Raw genomic sequence first — 19,803 nt, 5'->3', positions numbered from 1 at the left:
GCCAGCGAAAGGGACAAAATCGATTAGCTACTTCATTTATTCACTCCATATTGATGAATGCACTGCAAAAAATGCTCTCTTACTTAAATGCTCCATGAAATTATGGGATAAAAAACACACGAGGCTGTCTATCTTGTTTCCCGCTTGTGGCTATCTACGTCCGCAAGATATGATCTCACAAACAATCTAAGATGTAAATTTTATCTATACATTTTTTCCCCACCATAAAAGTTTCGATCGTAAGCCTTCTTTTCCCCCGGGCCCTGTACATAAATTTCAATACGATTACCTTGTTCATACCTATCCATTATTATTTTGAGAAGACCTAATAACCTTTTTTATATTGGCTGAGAGAAAATGAGAATTCTTATTGTGACTTCTTTTTTTACTTAACGATTTCAAAATTTACAAATTGTAGCACCTTATCTTGTATATGGTCGTTAATGGGATATATTTATTAAAGCTATATACAGAATACTGGATAGCAGGAAGTCCGGTAAGCTTCGTCGTACCTCATAAATATTTACTTGTCCTTGCTACTTTAAAAAAATAACGTGCTATGTGTGTGGTAAAACCCACTCGGATGAAAGTCTCACCGTGGTAAAAAATAGATCATCTTATATCAAATTAAAAAGGACTGTGCACCGTTATTAGATTATGATAACTTCGATTCGGTGCGTCTGTGACGCTTAACATTTGACTGGTAATAATATTACTACGTTTGTATCGCTTATTTGCCCTAGTTTGTTAATTTCTATTTTATATAAAAACTTGGAGCGATAACACTCCAAATTGAAGCCTGTTACCTACTGAAATCATCTTAAACAAACCAAACGAGAAGCAAAGCACCGAGTAAGCATTTTAAACGAAGCTATTGATATTATGACGGAGGAAACTTCCTGAAAACATTTGTTATCTACGTTGAACAACAATAGCGATCCATTATTATTCTGTTGATGTTATACCTGATCGACATTAATCTATATCGCACGACTCTGTTTCTATTTGTGTGGTTAGGTTGTACGAAGCCGAGACCTTCGTCCGGTTGCTGTATCACCATCATCTCAAGCAGCACCAACATCAGCTTCGTACCCATTCGTTATCCTAACCGATGCAGAAATGTATTAGCGCTATATCGGCGAAACGCAGGGGGCATTTTGCTCCCGCCCGACCATGCTGCAAGGAAAGCAAAAAACACCCCCCCCCCGCCCCCCCTCCTTCCCGCAAACAAAATTGATGGCCAGCTCCAAGCTGATAAGCTTAACCGGATGGTGGTGGTCGTCGTCATAACAGTGGTGAATTGTGAGTCTCCTTTAGCGAACAAGCGGCTAGATAGATGCAATGTCTCGTCGGAAGGGCAAATGATACAGCTGTTTTATTCAGCCAGGCTTCCAGCCTGCGAGATATAGGCATTACGCTATAGGCGGTGTTGTTCAGTGTTACCTGTCCCAATACTTTCATGAGAATAACTTAAAAAAGAACGGAGTGTGGGCGGTCGAGTGTATAAATGGCAATCGCTGCTCAAACATTTCTGTAAGCAAACAATTAATTAGAAATAGACGGTTCGTAAAACACCTGCAAACGCATAGTCAGTGTTGATATCTTTTCTACAGGTATTTACCTATGATTTCTTTATATGTCGTTGTATTCTAATGAACTAACAGGTCTGACTTTCTTAGGAACAGATAGTTGTTTTACCCTCTTGTCCTACCCATATATTAGTTTCGAGTTGAAACGGACGACGTTCATACAGCCTGGATCATTTTAACGTTCAGTTCTACGAAGGAAATGCAGCTAAAAGAAAGAGCTTGCCTGCCATAGAGGGAGCCGGTCGCCATTTTTAATCAGATCACTCGTCTAATCCCGACCGGCAATCTTCTTAGTGAGACAAGCTAGAATAGCTAGTATTTGGAACATCACTCCATCTTTCTTTTTGACCTTTTAGCAAGCCAAGCTTTCATGATACCGTCCGTACCGCCGATTCGCACGCTTATGGCGCTTTAGCCATTAGCACACGCTACGATGCTTGGTATCCCTTCACTTGCAGACAAATGGATCATATTCCGCGTGGCCGTTCGCTCCATTAGCCATATCTTCTTAGTTAGCTTTTCTCCCTTGTACCCCCTTTTATTCTGTGTCCCAACAAACCGCAGGACCGTCTGTACCTTGACAACAACTTTTGGTAGGACGAGTCCTTGCTCCGTTCCGTCAACTTGCCACGGGACGTGGCAGCGGCGTCTCACAGGCGTCGAGCTTGTGTAGGCATACAGGTCCGAAATGTAGCCGAGTATCTGCGAACGTCTGGCACATTTACCGCGTGACTGACAGCTGCGTGCGTTGGTCATGCTCTGTTCGGTTGCCGCTGCAAAAATAAAGGCGGCAGCAAATGACGTTATTAGTTAGTTGAACAAAGAAAGGCCCTTGTACGTAAAAGTAGACTAGATCTGGTCACCTTGGAAGAGAGCCTTTGCGCTGAGTAACAAAGCGTTTTTCAAATCGAAGTTAATTTTGACATGATGATACAGCTTAGGGCATTTTTTCGGATGGACCCGTTGGAGGCCGGTGTTCGTTTTGCAGGAAAACGTTGAAAACAAACCTGGGCGTGACTCGGCAAACATCACATTAGGGAATATGTGATCATCCGAGAAGTACTGACCTGATTACGAAAGCGGCGTAATGTACGTGTGGGAAGGTCGATGTTTTTTCTTCCCAATGGATAAAAAAAAATCACTGACAATCAAGATGCAAACAACGACGGATATTTTCTCAGATTTATAACGAAACCAAAAACTTAAAAATTGTATACACAGTCCAAGATTTGGACGTGTCCTGCTTGGAGCCAACATTCTGTCGATTCGTTCTGTGTTTCATTCACCGCCTAAAATGGCAGTGGCGCAGGGAAAATATTAAGACACGTGTCGGCTACGGAGAGACTATTAACACTATTTAGACACAATTGGCATGTTTAAATAACTGACCAATCTGTCGAACTGTGATGTCACAACAGATGCCCGAATTAGATACCGCTAGCACAAATTTGATATCCAAGAAAAAAGAGGATGATAATCTTTTTTAAAAATATTGGGTATCTGCAATTGAGAAAGAGGGCTTAGGCGGGATAGGGTTATCGTCTACAGAAATTAAAAGTAAAGGCCAAAAATAGTTTTCTATTTGTTATATTCTATACGAAACTTTCTATTTGTATATATGAAAAACAGCGCTTGCTAGGTCAAGCCGAAGGCAAACAACGGCCTTACAATAATCCAACTGTTATACGTATCATTCACAAGAATTTGGTTGCATATCTAACCAGCTGGCCGTATACCTGGAACCCACATTGGCCTGCCTTGCCCTAAATCAGATCCCTTTGTTAATATCAGGCGCGTGTTTGACCACTTCGAGCACTTATTGCGCTGTTACTCAATAGATGACAATCTGGTTAAGTACGACCTTTGTAATTCCGTTAAGATATTCAATCTTGTTGTATAATCGCACGCCAAACCCAATAACAGTGTTAGGGAAAGCATGTCATGCACGACCGATGCGATGATCCAGTGCGTCGTTCACTTTGTCTGTATCTCTTCCTGTGTAATACTTAAGGCTAGTGAATTCCCTTCAGTTACTCTTTCGGGGACAAAGCAGTCGGCCATATCTAGACCATAATATAAATAGGGTAGTTCAACGTAATTTCAGACGCTTTCAATACGCTCTTGATAAACTCGGTTCACATAGATAAACCCTTAAATAAGCGACCTCTTGTTTTGTCCGTGAATAAGCTATGAAAGGTAATGCAAATCGCTGTTCGCAGACTTGACTATAATACTGTGTGTTTACCATAGCTATAAACATGTAGATGAAATTAGTCTGTAGCTACCAAATGTATATATTTATATATACATATATATTCGTTCGGGTAAATTATGTCATTTTCCACATAGGGCTCATTTATAAAAAAAAAAAATGTGGTAAAAAGTGTACGAAATGATCTTCTGCAATGTTGGTGCTATGCATTTTTTTTCGCTTCGCTCTTAGAGCATGAAGATGTTGGAGTTTTGGGTAAGCTGTAAAAGAAAATTTATTAAGAACTTCCGTGAGCTCGGATCAAACCATCTTAAGGTATTACGGGAACTGGAACTGTCAATAAGGTTTATACGTGGGGTATCAACTGGCGGATACACAAGCATCGTCTCCCTCCGACTTCCTTATGTGATGTAGATAGTATAGATAATTATATTCATATGGAAATATTACGTGAAGAATTCGAGGGGAGAGTATGCTCGTGTATCCGTCTATTAATGAGGTCTTTCTTAATGTATGTTTTTTAATTCCATTCAATAATTAAATGGGTATCCCTATTCAAAAATGTTGTGAAAACCTCTTCCTATCAGGATACCATTTGGTCTAAAACGTTTCCTTCAGCTCCATTCAGATCCTTTCAAGCGGATTTTGCGTCATATATATCAAACACCTGTCTGTGGCGCCTAGTCACTTAAGCAGATCATTGGACAATCATCCTATTTTTACCTGCAAGTATTATCAACGTCAAGAATTCACCCTCTCGGGATCAATATTTGACGAGAATATCCTCTCTATATAATAATGTAATCTAATTATCCTTTAACCTACATCATTAAACGAATGATTCGTAGATATAACTGAGCTCATAAAAATTCGTGGTGAAGCATTCGAAGCCTCACTGTTGAACACGGAACAAAACTCCGTTGTAAACAGTGTTTACTCTCCCTCCCAAACGATGACGTCTGGTGGACGTACGTCTATTTTCGTTTCTTCACTGTTCGTCTTGTTTATAAACATAGATGCAAGTCTACACTCAGGAAATCACGGGCACAGTTTGAGACAGAACGAAGCTCCGGGCGATGATCCACTGTCGACTCAACTTACACATTTGATTTTACAGAAAAATATTATACCAGAGAAACAAATTAAGCACTCAATCGTATATATCTCTACTTTCTACGCATAGCGCTCACAAACTGCCGCAGCCACACAAGGTGTTTCGCAGACCAATACGGCTGTGAACACACTGTATTAGATGACTTTTTGAATATGCTACTTCTTGCAAGCGCCATGAAGTCCGCGTGGCATTCGAGTATTTTTTACGTGAAATCCTTCGCCCTCGATAAATTAGGTATATAGCAAATGCTTACCCTCAGCACCACGTTTGGAGGAACAATGTCTTTAAAACTGCAATAATTAATGAAAGCCCTTTTACTGTTGCCGTTTGCGTGTCGGCAATATGAACCTCCAACGAAGGAAGATACTAGCACAAACATTCCTTCTCTGATAGAAGGCAACGAAGGATTCTCACTTTTAACAACTTATAATCTATTTGGTAGGAAACAACTTTTATATGGACAAGTAACTGTTGTTGTTTTGACAACAATTATCTTTCTGCTGGCATTTGCCGGTGAAAACAGTGGCAATTCTGGAGCCCACTGAACCTTCTCACCTTCATTTCGCAACTATCTGTTTATCTAAGTATCAGCTTCGACGTGGCAGTGGCAATGCGTCTCTGCCAGTGCTTGGTCATTGTCGATGGAGTGAGGTGACAAAGTGACACGGAGACAAGTAACAATGGTACAGCAAGAACAGAGGCTGAAATATGCTCATCAGTTTCCAATCAAAGACCGCCCACTTCGCCGGCTTGGATTGGCCTTGTGAGACTGGGTCGTCCGACCGTTTCAACCAAACACAACCCGTTTCTGGCAAAGAAACTATCGGTCGGTGAAAGATCAGTGGGCTTAGCGTCCAGTATAAAAGAGACAAAAATTGGCGTATATAGGTGGCAGACGGCAAGTTGGCGTAGTGAGTAGCGTTTGTTTTTGACGCACTTAGCTTGTTGACACAATGTATAGATAGCTTGTGGTGGAGCTCGAATTAGCGAGACTTCGAGGCTCTTTGTTGCGTCGAAGATTGTTTGATTTTTGTATATTGATGGTTCTTTACCTTGAGCGATATGCTCCCGTACTATAACAATACCTTATCCCAGCAGAAAAGCTGTAACAATGGTTAGGACTATAGCCGACGAATGTACCGATGCTTCCTGCGAGCTGGACGATACGAGCTACTGTGCTCAACGTTGCGGAAGTTTCTGGGGGTTTTTAGGAAGATTGGCTGTTAGCCAAGGAACCAAACACCCAGAGACGGCGAAAGCCTCGAACCGCTCGTTTACATGTCACAATTTTGGCCTTCGTTTGGACATCCGTACAACGGTTGCATTACTACCCTTGCATCGCCCATCCTTATCCTTGGTCTCGCGTACGGTAAGGCCGCAAGCCGAGATCGTTGTCCACGTTAGAAATCATGATGGAGCTCTATACGCAGGGAGATATTTACCTAGATATTTCGCCTAGATGGCGACACGAGCAAGGCACAACGCTTGATTTAAACTCATGGATAGAAGCGCCATCTGACGAAGATGGCCTTCTATTTTCTTCATCTTAAGCGATGCAAAGACAGGGCTTGGCCATGATGTACTGAATCATAAGCTGGCATCATGGTAAGATTACAGAACGGACAGCCAGTCAGTCACTCGAGCTACCGAGAATTGTCAGGAATGAACGAAACGGCAAGCATAAGGTACTCAGGAGTGGAAAAACCATAATATGTCAATTATATGCCAATAACGGTGGCAGAAGAAACTGTCAATATCCCTTGCCAATTGTCGCCGAATACGTATGGATGAACAGTAAAGAATCAGAAATAATACAAATAGTTTGCCAATATTTACTGACAATGACAACTGAAAACGTTACAACTCATGTAATTGTCGTGTTCCCGTTAAGTATTTTGATTATAGTTATATTTTAACATTTCTAAGCTCCATCAGTATTCGTTCCGTCACTGCAGTTAACAAAAAAACTGATAAAGCGTATCTTTATTCCGAGCTTTTTTTTTTCTAAATAAAACCAGCCTTTTGCTTGCCTGAAATTTAAACAGAGTTACTGCAAACAACGTATTCTACAAAAATGTCATACTTTCAAAAAATGGAGACATCATTAGAGAATTTCAGGGAAACTTCTTTTTCCAATCGGGAGGTCCTTCGATCGTATAAGTAAAGACATGTTATAAATTACAGTGATCAGTCTATCCAGAGCGTTTAGTGGTAAATTGGGTTGTATGATATAGTATATTTCTAAATGTCTTTTGATAGAAATAATAACAACTTAATGCGTTTAAGACAATACAAAAGTTAATTTCCACACAGGTTTTTTATACCCCTCAACCATTACTTCAAAACAAAGTACGGAAGCTATTGAACGTGAGGTCCTGTATAAGCTATACGAAGGGTACATCTTATGCTATCTTTGTTTTACCTTCAAGTCTATATATCTGATAGTACTTATCAGAATAGGCTATAATAATATAAATACAATGGCTACATTTCGGAGCGTACAATATCTATAGTGATTTTGTTTATTTTGTTGCGTACTAATGCAACGGAGAGTAAAAACTAAGAACATTGCTTTAAAGACCCAATACCCTAGATCGTTACTGTAAAAACTCTCGCGTCCGGAATGCCTATCCTGGGAAAGTTGTCAAATCCTCCGCCTCGGGGTTGCTTCTCTATTAAGACCGTCCACGTACAAACGGAGCTAAATGCTATTCCCTGATACACGACGATACCACAACGCAGAAGGCGTATTATTTTTTGTTGGATCTCTTCCTAGCAGATGTCGGCCATCGTACGACAGGCTCCATTCATAGAGCGTAAAAAGAATGAAGAATAGCAAAGTTGCCGAAGGCAGTCAACCTCAATTGTTAATCTCTGGTCCACTTGTTATTGTTTCGTCAGTACGTAATTAATTTTGTCATCACCCTGTGAATTGGAACGGCTGATATAAACTATTGGAAGATTGTGTTTTTACTATAATATATTTCTCTCGGGCTGAGTACTGTTTGTGAAATTTCGATAAAATGGGGTCTGGCAGTTGTATTGCTAGCCTGCCAAGCCATGGGCATAATTAAACTAGCCTTGGAATAAGATTAATAATTCCGAACTTTTACTCAAGTGCTACCTGGATCCGTGAATGAATTACCAACTCATTATAAGTTACCCTTAACATGTTTTTCGTATACGTAAACAATATGCGTAACCGGTTCGGAAAATTCTAAATTTTCTCGAAATTCTTTAAACCATTCATATAGTGCAGCAGACATAAATTTTATTACAATAAATATAAAGGTTTCATATATATAATGCAATAACATTTAGTCATTTCTAATGGGACATGTTCCACAACACATTTATATGTTTGTATAAAAATACATATATATTAATAGTGTACAATACAGCTGATGATAAACGATGATTAATCGTGTTTTTCATGTGGCCCCCTGAGTCGTACCATTTATAGGCTAAGAAAGTTTAGAAGAAATTAAAGTTCACGGCATAGTTGCTCAGCCTGCAGCACTGCCTGAGGATCTCGAGGAAGGGACCTGCATAGTATGTTGCTTCCGCATCAATTTCTCGCCAGGTTTATGGATCTAGTTTGTCCCTGAATAATATGTGGTGGAAGCCATGGAAGATTTGATCGCAAAGCAGAAGACTACGTGACGGTTTGTCCGCTCCGGTTCTTCCAGCTATTGTCTCTGCAATAGCTGCCCCGCTAAAAAATTCACCGTTCATTTCACCGAACTTTCTACGGAGACAATTGGAGGAAGTCTTTGTTGCCGGCCATCTAGAAGTAAGCTTAAGATGTTCGATCTACACTAGTTTGTCGTAAGGATGATTATTAATGGGTTTCTTGCCGTACAGTGAAGCTCTAACGTATATTTCAAGATAGGGGCTTTCACTCGCTTGAGCAGTCCAAGATTCCCTACTGTAACGTAAGATTCTTCCGAATCCTGTCTCCCGCAAGCCGCTAGTAGCGCCACTTCGAGATAGAATAGGTGGAGCGTTATCATGAGAAAAAGGCGATTCAGGCCCTAATTGCCTGAGATGCGGTAAACGCTTTCTGCATCTTTCTGTGATGTGCAAGGTGAAGCTGTGACCATTGAAGGAGATGAATTACCCAAGATACGTGTATCTCTTAACGTACCGAAAGGGGAGGAACAGTATATCTTGCCTCTCCACCTAAAGTTTACGGCCTCTGGCTTATCCAGATTGACCGTTAGTTCCAGTTCTGTCACTGCGAAATGAAGTCTAGACAGAGCCTGTTACACTCGGAATCTGCTAGGGTCGTAGATCACCAGGTCATCCGCGTGGAAGATAACTTTGGTCAGGTTCCTTCGCCACTTAATTTGGCGGAAAACTCGTTCAGTAAGGCTGAAAAAAAAGAAGGGATCTTAGATTCTTACCTTGCTAGTCCAGTCGTTTGGAAGAAGGAACGTAACTCTACCACTCCGTCGTTGATGCTTGTGTAGTTCTCATGCGTACCTACCCTGCGAACAGCAGGGCGCGTAGATACGCAGAATCAGAATTCTCAGATTTAGAGTCGAGTGTGGTCTTAAGGTCAACAAGCATCGCGTATAGCGGGTCAGCTAGATCGTTGTGTACTTTTTTAAGGCAGGTCATCAAGACAGTGCATATTGTGTTTGTCGAGCACAATTCCCTAGCCTTTTGGTCCCGCCCAGAAGGCGGACAGTCTTTTGGTTAACGGATCGGCAAGTATTTGTAGCAGACGCTCTTTTAAGTGACTCCGCGGCCTGACGATGGCAGAGTTGACTCGTTTTGTCCTTTGGGAATTACCAATGGCGAAGCGTCTTTTAGTGAGTCGATAAAATGCCGACATGTAGATATTTATTAAAAAGTGCAGTTCGGCAAACGGCCAAAACGAGAACATTCTTGAGGAATCAACTGCCAGTTCCGTTCGGACTCGCTACTTTGTTGTTCTGCGAATTCTCGGGGGCTTGCCGAGCCTCTAGGAAGGTGAAATTTTGCTTGAGCAGGCTGCGCTATGCCATGAATCCTTCAGATGCGGCCATAGAGGGCAATGGAATCATTTGAGTGACAGTATTAATTGTTGAGAGTATACCAGCGAAGTAATTAGTCAGTGCAGTTGAGCTTATTGGACCTACGATTTGTCCACCGCATGTTAACCATTTGTAGGGTAGCCACTCCGCTTCTGCCATTTGTCGATTCTTTAATCACCTCAGATATTTTTTCCGCTGTGTGGGGCATGCTATTTCAGCAGATTTTCTTGAGCACCATAGCCTTTACACCCCTTACACATGGCAGGTTACACATCCACAAGCAGTCTGAAGGTCTTCTGGACTCTTGGAGCAAGGCAACAGAGGTGATCGGGTCTGAGGGTGGACGAGAAGTAAGAGCAGCGGAGGAGAGCGAGGAGCAAGAAAAGGGCGGTACGGACAAAGGATGACTGAATGATGTCCACGTGTTGTACGTTTGTGTGCTCTACATTCAGATGAGTCTCAACATTCAGGCGACGCGGCAGAAATTGGTTTTTAGAAATCTAGGTTGGTCCCCCTAACACCACAGAATTATAGTGATCGGAATGTGTGCTCATATATATTGGCCCTCGTGATACGTTGCTATTTAATACATTCATAATATATTGGTATTTGATTCATCTTTATAACGTGAGTAGGCTCATTGATTCTTTTACGGGACGCTTGTGAGTAGGATCCTTTGTCGGCCGACTGCTGAGGGTAAATCAAATGGTCTTCGGTCGACTTTAAATGGAAGTTACAGCCAACAGATAAAGTTGGCTAACCTATTTATTGTGTTTTATACTATAAGAAGTATACTCTATCAAGTAATGAGTGATTCTACTATCAATACGTCACTTGGGCTTAAAAATCTTTTGATTTCGATCGTGTGTAGTGACTGCAGTGGATTAATTCTCTACGGGAAAAGCAATTTTTTTTTCTCTACAGGCAAAAATGAATGTCGAGCGGGTCACCTGCCTTGCGCAGGCCTTCTCATAAGGCACCTGAAGTGGCCCAAAATATGCATACTAAGAAGGGATTTTGGCATAGATAAATTCGCTTTCTAAAACGTTTGGTAGGATAAATAAATCTATTATAGAATCACGTTTGGCCTGAGCTAAAGGTCAATGTATAGCGCACAGTTATAGATTAACTTTATTTATAGATGCGATTGCCATTTTTTCCAACCTTCTATATCTAAGGATTCCAGTAAACTCATTATTCAGCTGAACATTTAGCTTTAAATTTTGATTTAGCAAATGTTTACTACGAAATTCATCTTTTTATATCTATAATAGTTGGTTAAAGCGAGAGACGACCATGGCCAACGTGGTAACAATACGCAACCCCTCAAGATTGGCAGAAGAATGAATAACTTTACATAACCCCCCATTAGTGAACGTCTATTGATTGGAACTAAATAGTTTTCAATTTTTTGATGGCCTTCAGCTAAGTTCAATTCAGTTAAGTGTTTTTCGTAACTTCAGTCCGTAGCTTGGACTGACCTGACATATACAACGCGACACACGTGAAGTGAGTGTCGGAAGAAACTGTAAAAACGCATAAAGCCGTAGAGTTACAGTTAGATATACGATAAACGATTTGAGCACCGTTTCTTTCTCCCTTAAAACATTTTAGGCTATAAATTCATGGCCATAGGGAAAGACGTTCTTGCCTGATTAGAACAGGCATCAAACGTTAGTAACTTCGAGTGACACTCTGAGCTTTGAAAGCCTTTGCTACGCTGGCTTCTATTCACTTCCCACTCTTTTTAATTGAAAGTTCTAATTAAGTCTACTGATAATTTTGTGTGAATCATCATACAAAAACATATAAAGAAAGCTGAGTAAAGATGTTGAACCAGCAATAATTGTTATGTAGTAGACGGGGGTTCGCAATCATTTTTCAAGAACTGCTCCTTAGATTACTGCCGACATCAATTATTTTTCCTTTCAGCAAAAAACCTCGCCACGGCCACAAAGTTCTACTGACTTCAACTTACGTAATTATACTATTACAGTACGAGGTATAATACTTCCCGCTTCATTACGTTTACAGTGTAATTGGTAGTATATTTTACGCACTCATGATTATCAAGCGGTAGGAGAGGACATGCCACTGTGTGGTGCAGGTGCAATTTTGGCAACTGCCATAATGTCGACTGCAACGTTAGGCAAAGAAACTAGGGCTTCATCCTATTTTTCGTCCGCTAGTAGGCCCAGCTTGTTTAGCAAAAAACAACCTACAAAGGGAAAAGCCTCCTACGCGGCTAGCTAGAGCAAACGTATTTAAGTCTACTATGATGTAGTATAGTACTGAGAATGCGACTGATTTGCCTCAGTACCTTGTTTCGAGATAAAATCCTTATAATTAATTACCCAGCCACGTCAAGGTTTGTAGACGGAGGGCCAACTAGAATTAAGCCGTTTTACCTTAATGAACGGCCCGTATATTAGTGAACATTTTTTGGTGGCAAATACTTCTTGCACGAGTAGATAATCTGATTATGCATATCAAATGAAGTGGGCCATTTCGAGGTTAGGATTCGCGTAGCCTTTTTCTATGCATACTGGATCCATGATGCAATTTTTTCTGCTTTGTTGATGACCCCCGAGGGTCACCTTTATCAGCCAGGCTCTCTCAAGTTATTGAGTATTCGCCACAGGTCAGCCCGCGGCAGAATCTAGGCACTGCTCAGGACGATGTCATCAACACTGAAAATCGGCGCAAGTCACAGTTTAAACATAATCGCGGAACATTTAGAAAAAGACACCTTTGAAATGGAATTCGAGTCGAGACGAAACAGAACTAGCGCTTTTGGCCTTTGTGTTCTAGTTAACGGAGCCCGTTCTCCGTAAGTGCATAGTGCTATATATATTCGTATATAAATGCACATTTTCTATAATTTGCAACCCTATTTTCTGTGCTTTATCGCTCTACAATCGATCCTAGTCTAAACCATCACCGACTATACAGGTGGAAAATAATAAGAACATTTCGAAGAAAACGCAGACGAAATTTAGCCCCAAGATACCGAAACTGGGAGTTCGGGCTCTTTCGGAACTCATCACGACCCATCGGTTGACTGAGCCCTGCTTTTGAATATGATTTTTGAAAAACAAGCCGAATAAAATGTAGGCGAATAAAAAAGTTTTGGTGCCAAACGGTGTTCGTTTAATTTGATGCAAATTCAAATAATCTGCTTGAAAGTGTTGCAGGACGAAATCTCAGCTTTCCGCATGGAGGTCTGCCATCATACCCATTAACTACGAAGCAGACTGGGCTTATAGCAGCGAGCTTTGTCAATTTAGTGTCCCAATATTACCAAACTACGTCTTATCCATTAAGGTTTAAGGGGACAGGTGTAGGCAGTGTACAGATGGATCCTGTATGATGCCTTCAAACGACAATTAACTCTCAGTATATACATATGTTTCAAGTGTTTACGTCTGGTACTGCCAGTAAGAAATGGGCCAGAAGGAACAAACACTAAAGGCCACAACCTGTTAAATATCCCTATTATCTTTTAATGCATGCTCTATTCTGTGTGGAAAGCCTCTAAGGCATAAACCAGGCTAGATGAAATTTTACCAAATATATAAGCGCGTTAAGGTGCTATAATTTACGCTACATCGACTGCAACATCATTATTAAATCAATGGCGCGGGATACTGAACAAAATGTCCTACCAAGGAGTACGTTACTAGCCATTTCATTTAATTCCTGCTGGCCGAACTCATCATTGGTGCCTAATCTGTTTCGGATCAATCAAGTCTTCGTGTATAGTACGCAAGCTGAACAATTAAGCAGTTCTTTCAGAATAAAGAAAAAAAGGTCACCGGGTCGTGGCCTACTATGAACTTTTATCTCAAATGTTTGATATCACAGATTACGTGAGCATTAATAGATTTAATGTAGTATTCTTTCGTTAATCTCGGTAACTTTTTATTAGGTTCCTATCTCTGTATCTAAATTTAGTTAAGCTAGCATCAGCCATTAGTTAAATTTTGTACTTCCATTCACGTGTTTTCTATCAAAATACTCAAGAGCTCTACTTTCGACGCCCATCTAGATAATCTCCCGGTTGATTAATAACGGCATTTTACTTTGCAATACTTACTATACGGTTACGCTAAGCTCCAAACGCTGCTTTAGACTTGACTTGGAGAGACACGGAATTTTTAAAAAAGTCTAGGGAGTTTTTATGCCTTAGAAGGACCTTATCTTTAATTAAGAGGGATTTAAAACAGCGTTTGAACTCTAGCTCGAATGTGGGTTTGATGGATTCAAGCAAGTTACGCAAACTTACGTCTATATAAAACATCTCAACTCTGGAATTACGTTCAAACGTTTTTTTGTGGCCAATGAGCTTTATGGTAATGGCTAGCGCGCTCTATCTACAAGACGAAGCGTATCGTCAAGAAAGAACCACTTTGATACGTCGGTTTGGCATTGCGTCATAATAATCGGGATATCTTTCAACCTAAACACAAACCATTTCGATAAATAAACACAAAGCATGCGTAAGCAATACGACGTTCATGAAGACTCATTATCGAACAAACAGTTTTACTGATTGTGATAGAACATGTGTTGGAAAAGTATGTTTGACTTTATATTTGAAAACCAACAAAATAGTAGCCATAATATTTATGTGTAATTATTTAGCTTTTTTAAATCAGACCGCTCAGGCGTCTAGATAACTTGTTTCATAAAAACATAGCTGCATTTACTAATCAGTAGATCAACGGAACTCAAACTTTAAGCTTTGAAAGCAGAGCCTATAAGCACCGGTAGCTTGTTAACAGCCGTACAAATGAAGTCGAACGGGCGGTGCCGACGCTGAATGTAATTATCTGAAACACAAAAACGTATACGTACATTCCAGTTCACTAAGGACTCTTGTCGTCCATCCCCTGACTTGTGGGTCCTGATTTGATTTGATACAAGTACACTATAATACGTTTAGTGCAGGAAATCTCGGCAGGCTAATTTGATATATCTTTACCGAATGATCATCCATTGTGGAAAGGAGCAGTCTTTTAGTTAAACGACGTGTTCAAAGAACTAGGACTAAATGAAGTGAGACGCGTATGGGAAACATACTGGCGCTATGGCCGCTGTCCCACGATTTCAAGTTTGTAAAATCCTTTGCGTTGACCAAACTCGAGGCTGGGAGCTTTCTCACGATGATAAATGCATGGTATATTGCACACCCTATATGACGACAGATAAACGTTAGCATCAGATTATGTAATATTATGCATGTACTCAACTCACTTGACAGAAGCAAGAGATTGACCTTGTTTAGGAGTTTGTACTTAATAACTTATGACAATTAAGGAGAAAATTGAAGGCGCTGTACCAACTGTTAGTAGGCACATCATACGGTAGATAGGTACCGGAAACCCGTAAGCCTAAATTGACCTTACGTTTAATAGTAGCCTTTATGAAATTATGTTATCATCGCCCAACTGCCTGGGGTAATTTTACTACTATTATTATTTCCAAATTGATTTTGGTTTAAGAAACACACATCTGGATGCTGTTACTTTTTGTCAACCCTTTAGCATTCTGCCCAAATCACTGCAGCTGCTTACCGGACATGTTCAGCCCTGCTCGAAAGCTACTTTGTAATAGGGCCATGGGATAAGTAACAGCTATTTCGCTCTTCAAAAAAAAAAGGATGGATCCTTGAATAATCCTTAAATGCACCAGCCGCCGTCTGCCGCATAGTAAACGCCTGGTTACTGTATCCTCACTCTCAAAAAAATGATTTGTTGATGGATTAGCTAGAGTTATAAAAGTACAATGCTATATAGTAATTGTTTTTGCTAAATCCTACAGTTGTTCTCGGGAAGTATAATATTATTAAATAATACGCATGTACGACTTTGACCGCTTTATTAGTAGGAGTAGCCACGCTCTGGTTGCTACACGCTGACATAAGTTTTAAATAAATTATGATTCGCCAGTCTTAGTCTGCAGGGGTGTCGTAAAGCTCGAAATCCTGACTTTACTAAGCAAGAGTACACGCATGGGTAGCCTCAAATGCGGTAGTGAGGTTTTAGGATAAGATTTCCTTTTTTGTCGAAACAAGGAAATGTGCACTCGAAAGAGTGACTCCGCCTCTTAAAATTTACAGTCGATTTAATCGATACGCGAGCCGGATATCAACGAGCCTGATTTTTTTTTTAAGTTCTGAGCCGTCTAGGTAAGCCGAGCGGAGGCTGATGTGACTCCTGTGCCTGCTGTCCGATCGATATTCAAGTGATACCACAGTTTACATTGTATGACGTACTTACCTGCGTAGAATAAAATTAATATAAAAATGCTTCCTTTTCCTCTTCCGTATGCGTATTGACATCTTCGGACCTCAAAACAAGCCTAACCAACAAAAGACTCTTGTTGTACCTCGCTCAAAGTATTAAATTAAGTTAAGTTAACTTTATTCGCTTACTGAGTGTATTACTAGAGAGTAGATTCAATAACTGCGGTCGTTTAGAAAGGCAGCTTTTACTGACATTGTCCGCAAGTAAAGCTTAATGTTGAATCACCGCAGCACTATTATCAGTTCTATACGATCGCCACCAGCCGATGGCTGTTCCGCATATAGGGTTTACTGAATCCATCCATCCATCCACTCTGAATGGATAATATTGTCCATTTTTTTCATTAGATAGTAATTTCCAAGTGAAATAGCATCTTATGAAGGTGTAGAGAGTGTACTGGGAGAATGAGTATCTTGTATAGAGAACACATGAGAAATCTGCTGTTGAAGAACTTGAGTGTCTCGTGTCACTAAGTCGATAGAATATATGCATAGTCACGCTTCAAGCCTTTTTCAAGCCGAGTATGTTTTTGAGTGCTCTGTCCTATATTAGGTAAATCAGACACGTACTGCGTGCAGGGATAATATTTGCAGTTGACACTTACATGTTGTTTTATATGTGATTTTAGGACAAGGCCATACCCTGCTTGTATGTAGTAATCTACGTATCTGGATATAAATACACGTCTGTACGAAGGTCACTTGGCAGTTTGAACCTTTCATTTAGTTTTTGATAATTTTTATTTTTGCTAAAAAGTATCATTAAACATTGGCAGCAGCGGTAAACAAGGCAACGTTCGAATGTACGGTGCAACGTGTACCCATAAGACGTTATGTGTGTTTATACTAGACGCATTTATTAATAGTAACAGACGTTGATTCGTAGATTGAATTACGGCGCTAGTCTGATTGAGGCGTTCTTTCCAAAACGGTAAGCCACGATGTGGCCATACAGGAGACCATTAAGAGACATTTTTCAAGTGGTGTTTGAACGTGTTTTTAACACATTCGAAATATTCTGGCCCCTCCCAAACCCCTCTTTATCGCTGCTAGATTCGCAATCGGTTAGACCTTTTTTCTTCAAGGAACGACAACGAAAAAAGGCAAATGTACCGTTTCTGAAGAGGCTTTTCGCATGAGGTACGTAAGTGCATATATTCAACCGCGCGTATTGTCCCGGTGTGTTTTGAAACATTGCTACAAGATGCGGTATAAAAAAAAAAAGTATTTTCGCAAAAACTCTCCGTAATCGTACGTCGTATACGAACTCGATAACAATGGTTAAACGCAGGCTTGAAGCTACTACAAGAACTTTACAGAATACCCACTCAGGTAGATAAAACAAGATGTCAAAAAGTACTTTAAATATATAGATGGCGTTTCAGGTAACGCATGTAGTCACAGTAGTAAAAATCTTTGTTGCCTCAAATGGAGAATGAAATTTTTACTGCGGCATGTAGGAGATTCTCTTGGAGCAAGGCTATTTTGCAGTGTTATCACGATAACAAGTGTACGTAAGTCAAGATGCTTCACTACACGCAGTATTGTACGTGCATTAATTAGGTGAAGGTAGAAAAAAATAGATTTTTTCGTCGAAATGTTGTTCCGCGCAGGTTTTCAGCTTTTACCTTCGAAACTTTTAATCCAATCACTTTCGCTCTTATTTCCCATTGTCCTCAACCACTGGAACTATGCTGAATGGTATAGTGCAGTAAAACAGAAAGCCTGTCGTCCGCTTGAGCCACATAATGACAAAGGACAAATAATCAAAATTAAAATGTTCAAGGTTACCTATATAGTCATGGTTACTTAACAAAGTAGTACGATTGATCTTATATCAACCTAGTGTCATCAAAAGATAAATTATTACGCAAACCGGGGGCATCAGTTAGATGTTGAAAAATAGTGCAAACCGAAAGAATGTTTATGTTTAAGTCAAAGGTCGTTAATTTTTTCTGCAGTACAACATTTCCAGCTCGATCACAGGACCGTAAAATGCAGACAAGTATGTTGTGAAGATCGTTTTGAAAAAATATAACCTGAATTAGGTTTCATTATACCTTCGAGAAATCTAAAGGGTTCACTCAGATCTTTTGTGACGGAAGGGTATTTGCACGCCAGTAATGAATTCATTACACGGCATTCACAAGCTACGTGCGTAGCGGGTTCCACGAAGGGACAAACGATACTATTCCGTCGTACTCGTTCTGCGACATCTAAAAAATGTCCTTAAACCCTTAAGTCAGATGACAATGTCTCCACTCGCTACCATTACGGGAGAAACAGAGTATATATTACCCACGCATTTGACTGGAAATGAAAATATTCAGATGTCACCGTCTGGAGCAGAAGTGCAAGGCACGGAACAAACGAGTACGGAAAAACATATCGTATTAGCATTGAAACTGCCAACTTAACACAAAGTTATCTGGTGCTTGTGTTTCAGCTGACGTTTGAAACAAACAAACTAACAAATGCCCGCTGTATCATCTACTGATTATCACTTGTTAATTACTCCTCACCATTGACCATGTTGCTCCACAGAAAAAAACTACGTAAACCGTAAAAGATCTTGGCTCTCATCCTTTTCTAAAAGAAGTAATAACAGCTTATCTAGCGTATGCTAAAGTTCATACAAATGTTTCTAACCATTCCCGTGATCGATAATATTTACATGTGCATTGCCTTCTCGAAAGTATTTATTGAGCGGTACGACATAACAGTTAGCTGTATTCAGTCCGTGGGGCCTTCATGAAGTACGGCTTTCGAGGCCGCCAAGCATTTTGTAGATGTGTTTCGAGATATACGCTTAGTTTAGGTTCAGCTTTCTGTCTGCGGCTTTCCTTGCTGCCAGCTTCCTCCGATTTTTTTTTCACGAATCTTTCCCAGTCGTTATGTTACCACAAAAATAATCTAAACTTTATAAAGGGCCTCAGCGTAAAGTAGGAACAGAAAATGGCAAAAAGACAACTGCAGCCTGGGGAGAAGGGCTTATGCATTGGAAGTAGGGACGGGTGCTACACTTTTGCAGATCCCAAACTTCACTCTCGTTCAAAGCAACGAAAAGAGAAACGGACGACTATGAAGGAGAAAACAGAAGAACGGAAATGGATGCCACACTAATCAGGGCGGCACGCCCCACAAATGGATGTAATTCTCAACTTTCATGCAAAATTTCGGTAAGCACTTTGGCCAGACAAAGCCCTGCGAAGAACTGGAGAAGATTGTTACCGTTTTAAAGAGTAGAAACGTAATTTTTGATCGACGAGGCAAACGTTTAAGTTAAATTAGCGTAAAGGCCGTTTCTGCGCTTAGTCCCCATGGGACTAAACAGCGTAGTATTTTTCCAAAGTGCCAGATGGCAACGTGAATGCTATCGATCGGCCAAGGCACCTTCTATTTTGGGTTGCGAGCGCTCTCAGACAATCGATAAATGTCCGACCTTCCGCCTTTAAATATCGCTGATTAACTGACCAGACCAGACAAGATAGGACAAGCCACCATTCGCCTCCGGCCATTTTACTTTGAGGGTTATTGGATTCCACCAACGCTTCCAAGGA

At 40.5% G+C, this 19,803-nt stretch overlaps 1 long non-coding RNA gene across 2 annotated transcripts in view; it reads right to left on the bottom strand.

Annotated features, from left to right (window-relative positions):
• Window positions 1-1,226: 1,226 nt before the first annotated feature.
• LOC147756885 (uncharacterized) overlaps window positions 1,227-19,803 on the bottom strand; it is an 85,487-nt gene continuing 66,910 nt past the window's right edge. For both annotated transcript variants that reach the window (XR_015324448.1, XR_015324451.1), the window contains exon 2: window positions 1,227-2,362. This is a non-coding gene — a long non-coding RNA (uncharacterized LOC147756885). The remainder of the gene's footprint in view (window positions 2,363-19,803) is intronic.

This window comes from Varroa destructor, unplaced genomic scaffold, assembly GCF_002443255.2.
Source record: "Varroa destructor unplaced genomic scaffold, Vdes_3.0 BEIS01000003.1, whole genome shotgun sequence".
In the NCBI taxonomy this organism is placed as follows: domain Eukaryota; kingdom Metazoa; phylum Arthropoda; class Arachnida; order Mesostigmata; family Varroidae; genus Varroa; species Varroa destructor.
Note: the sequence above shows the minus strand (reverse complement) of the source record. Positions and strands in the feature narration are given on the sequence as shown.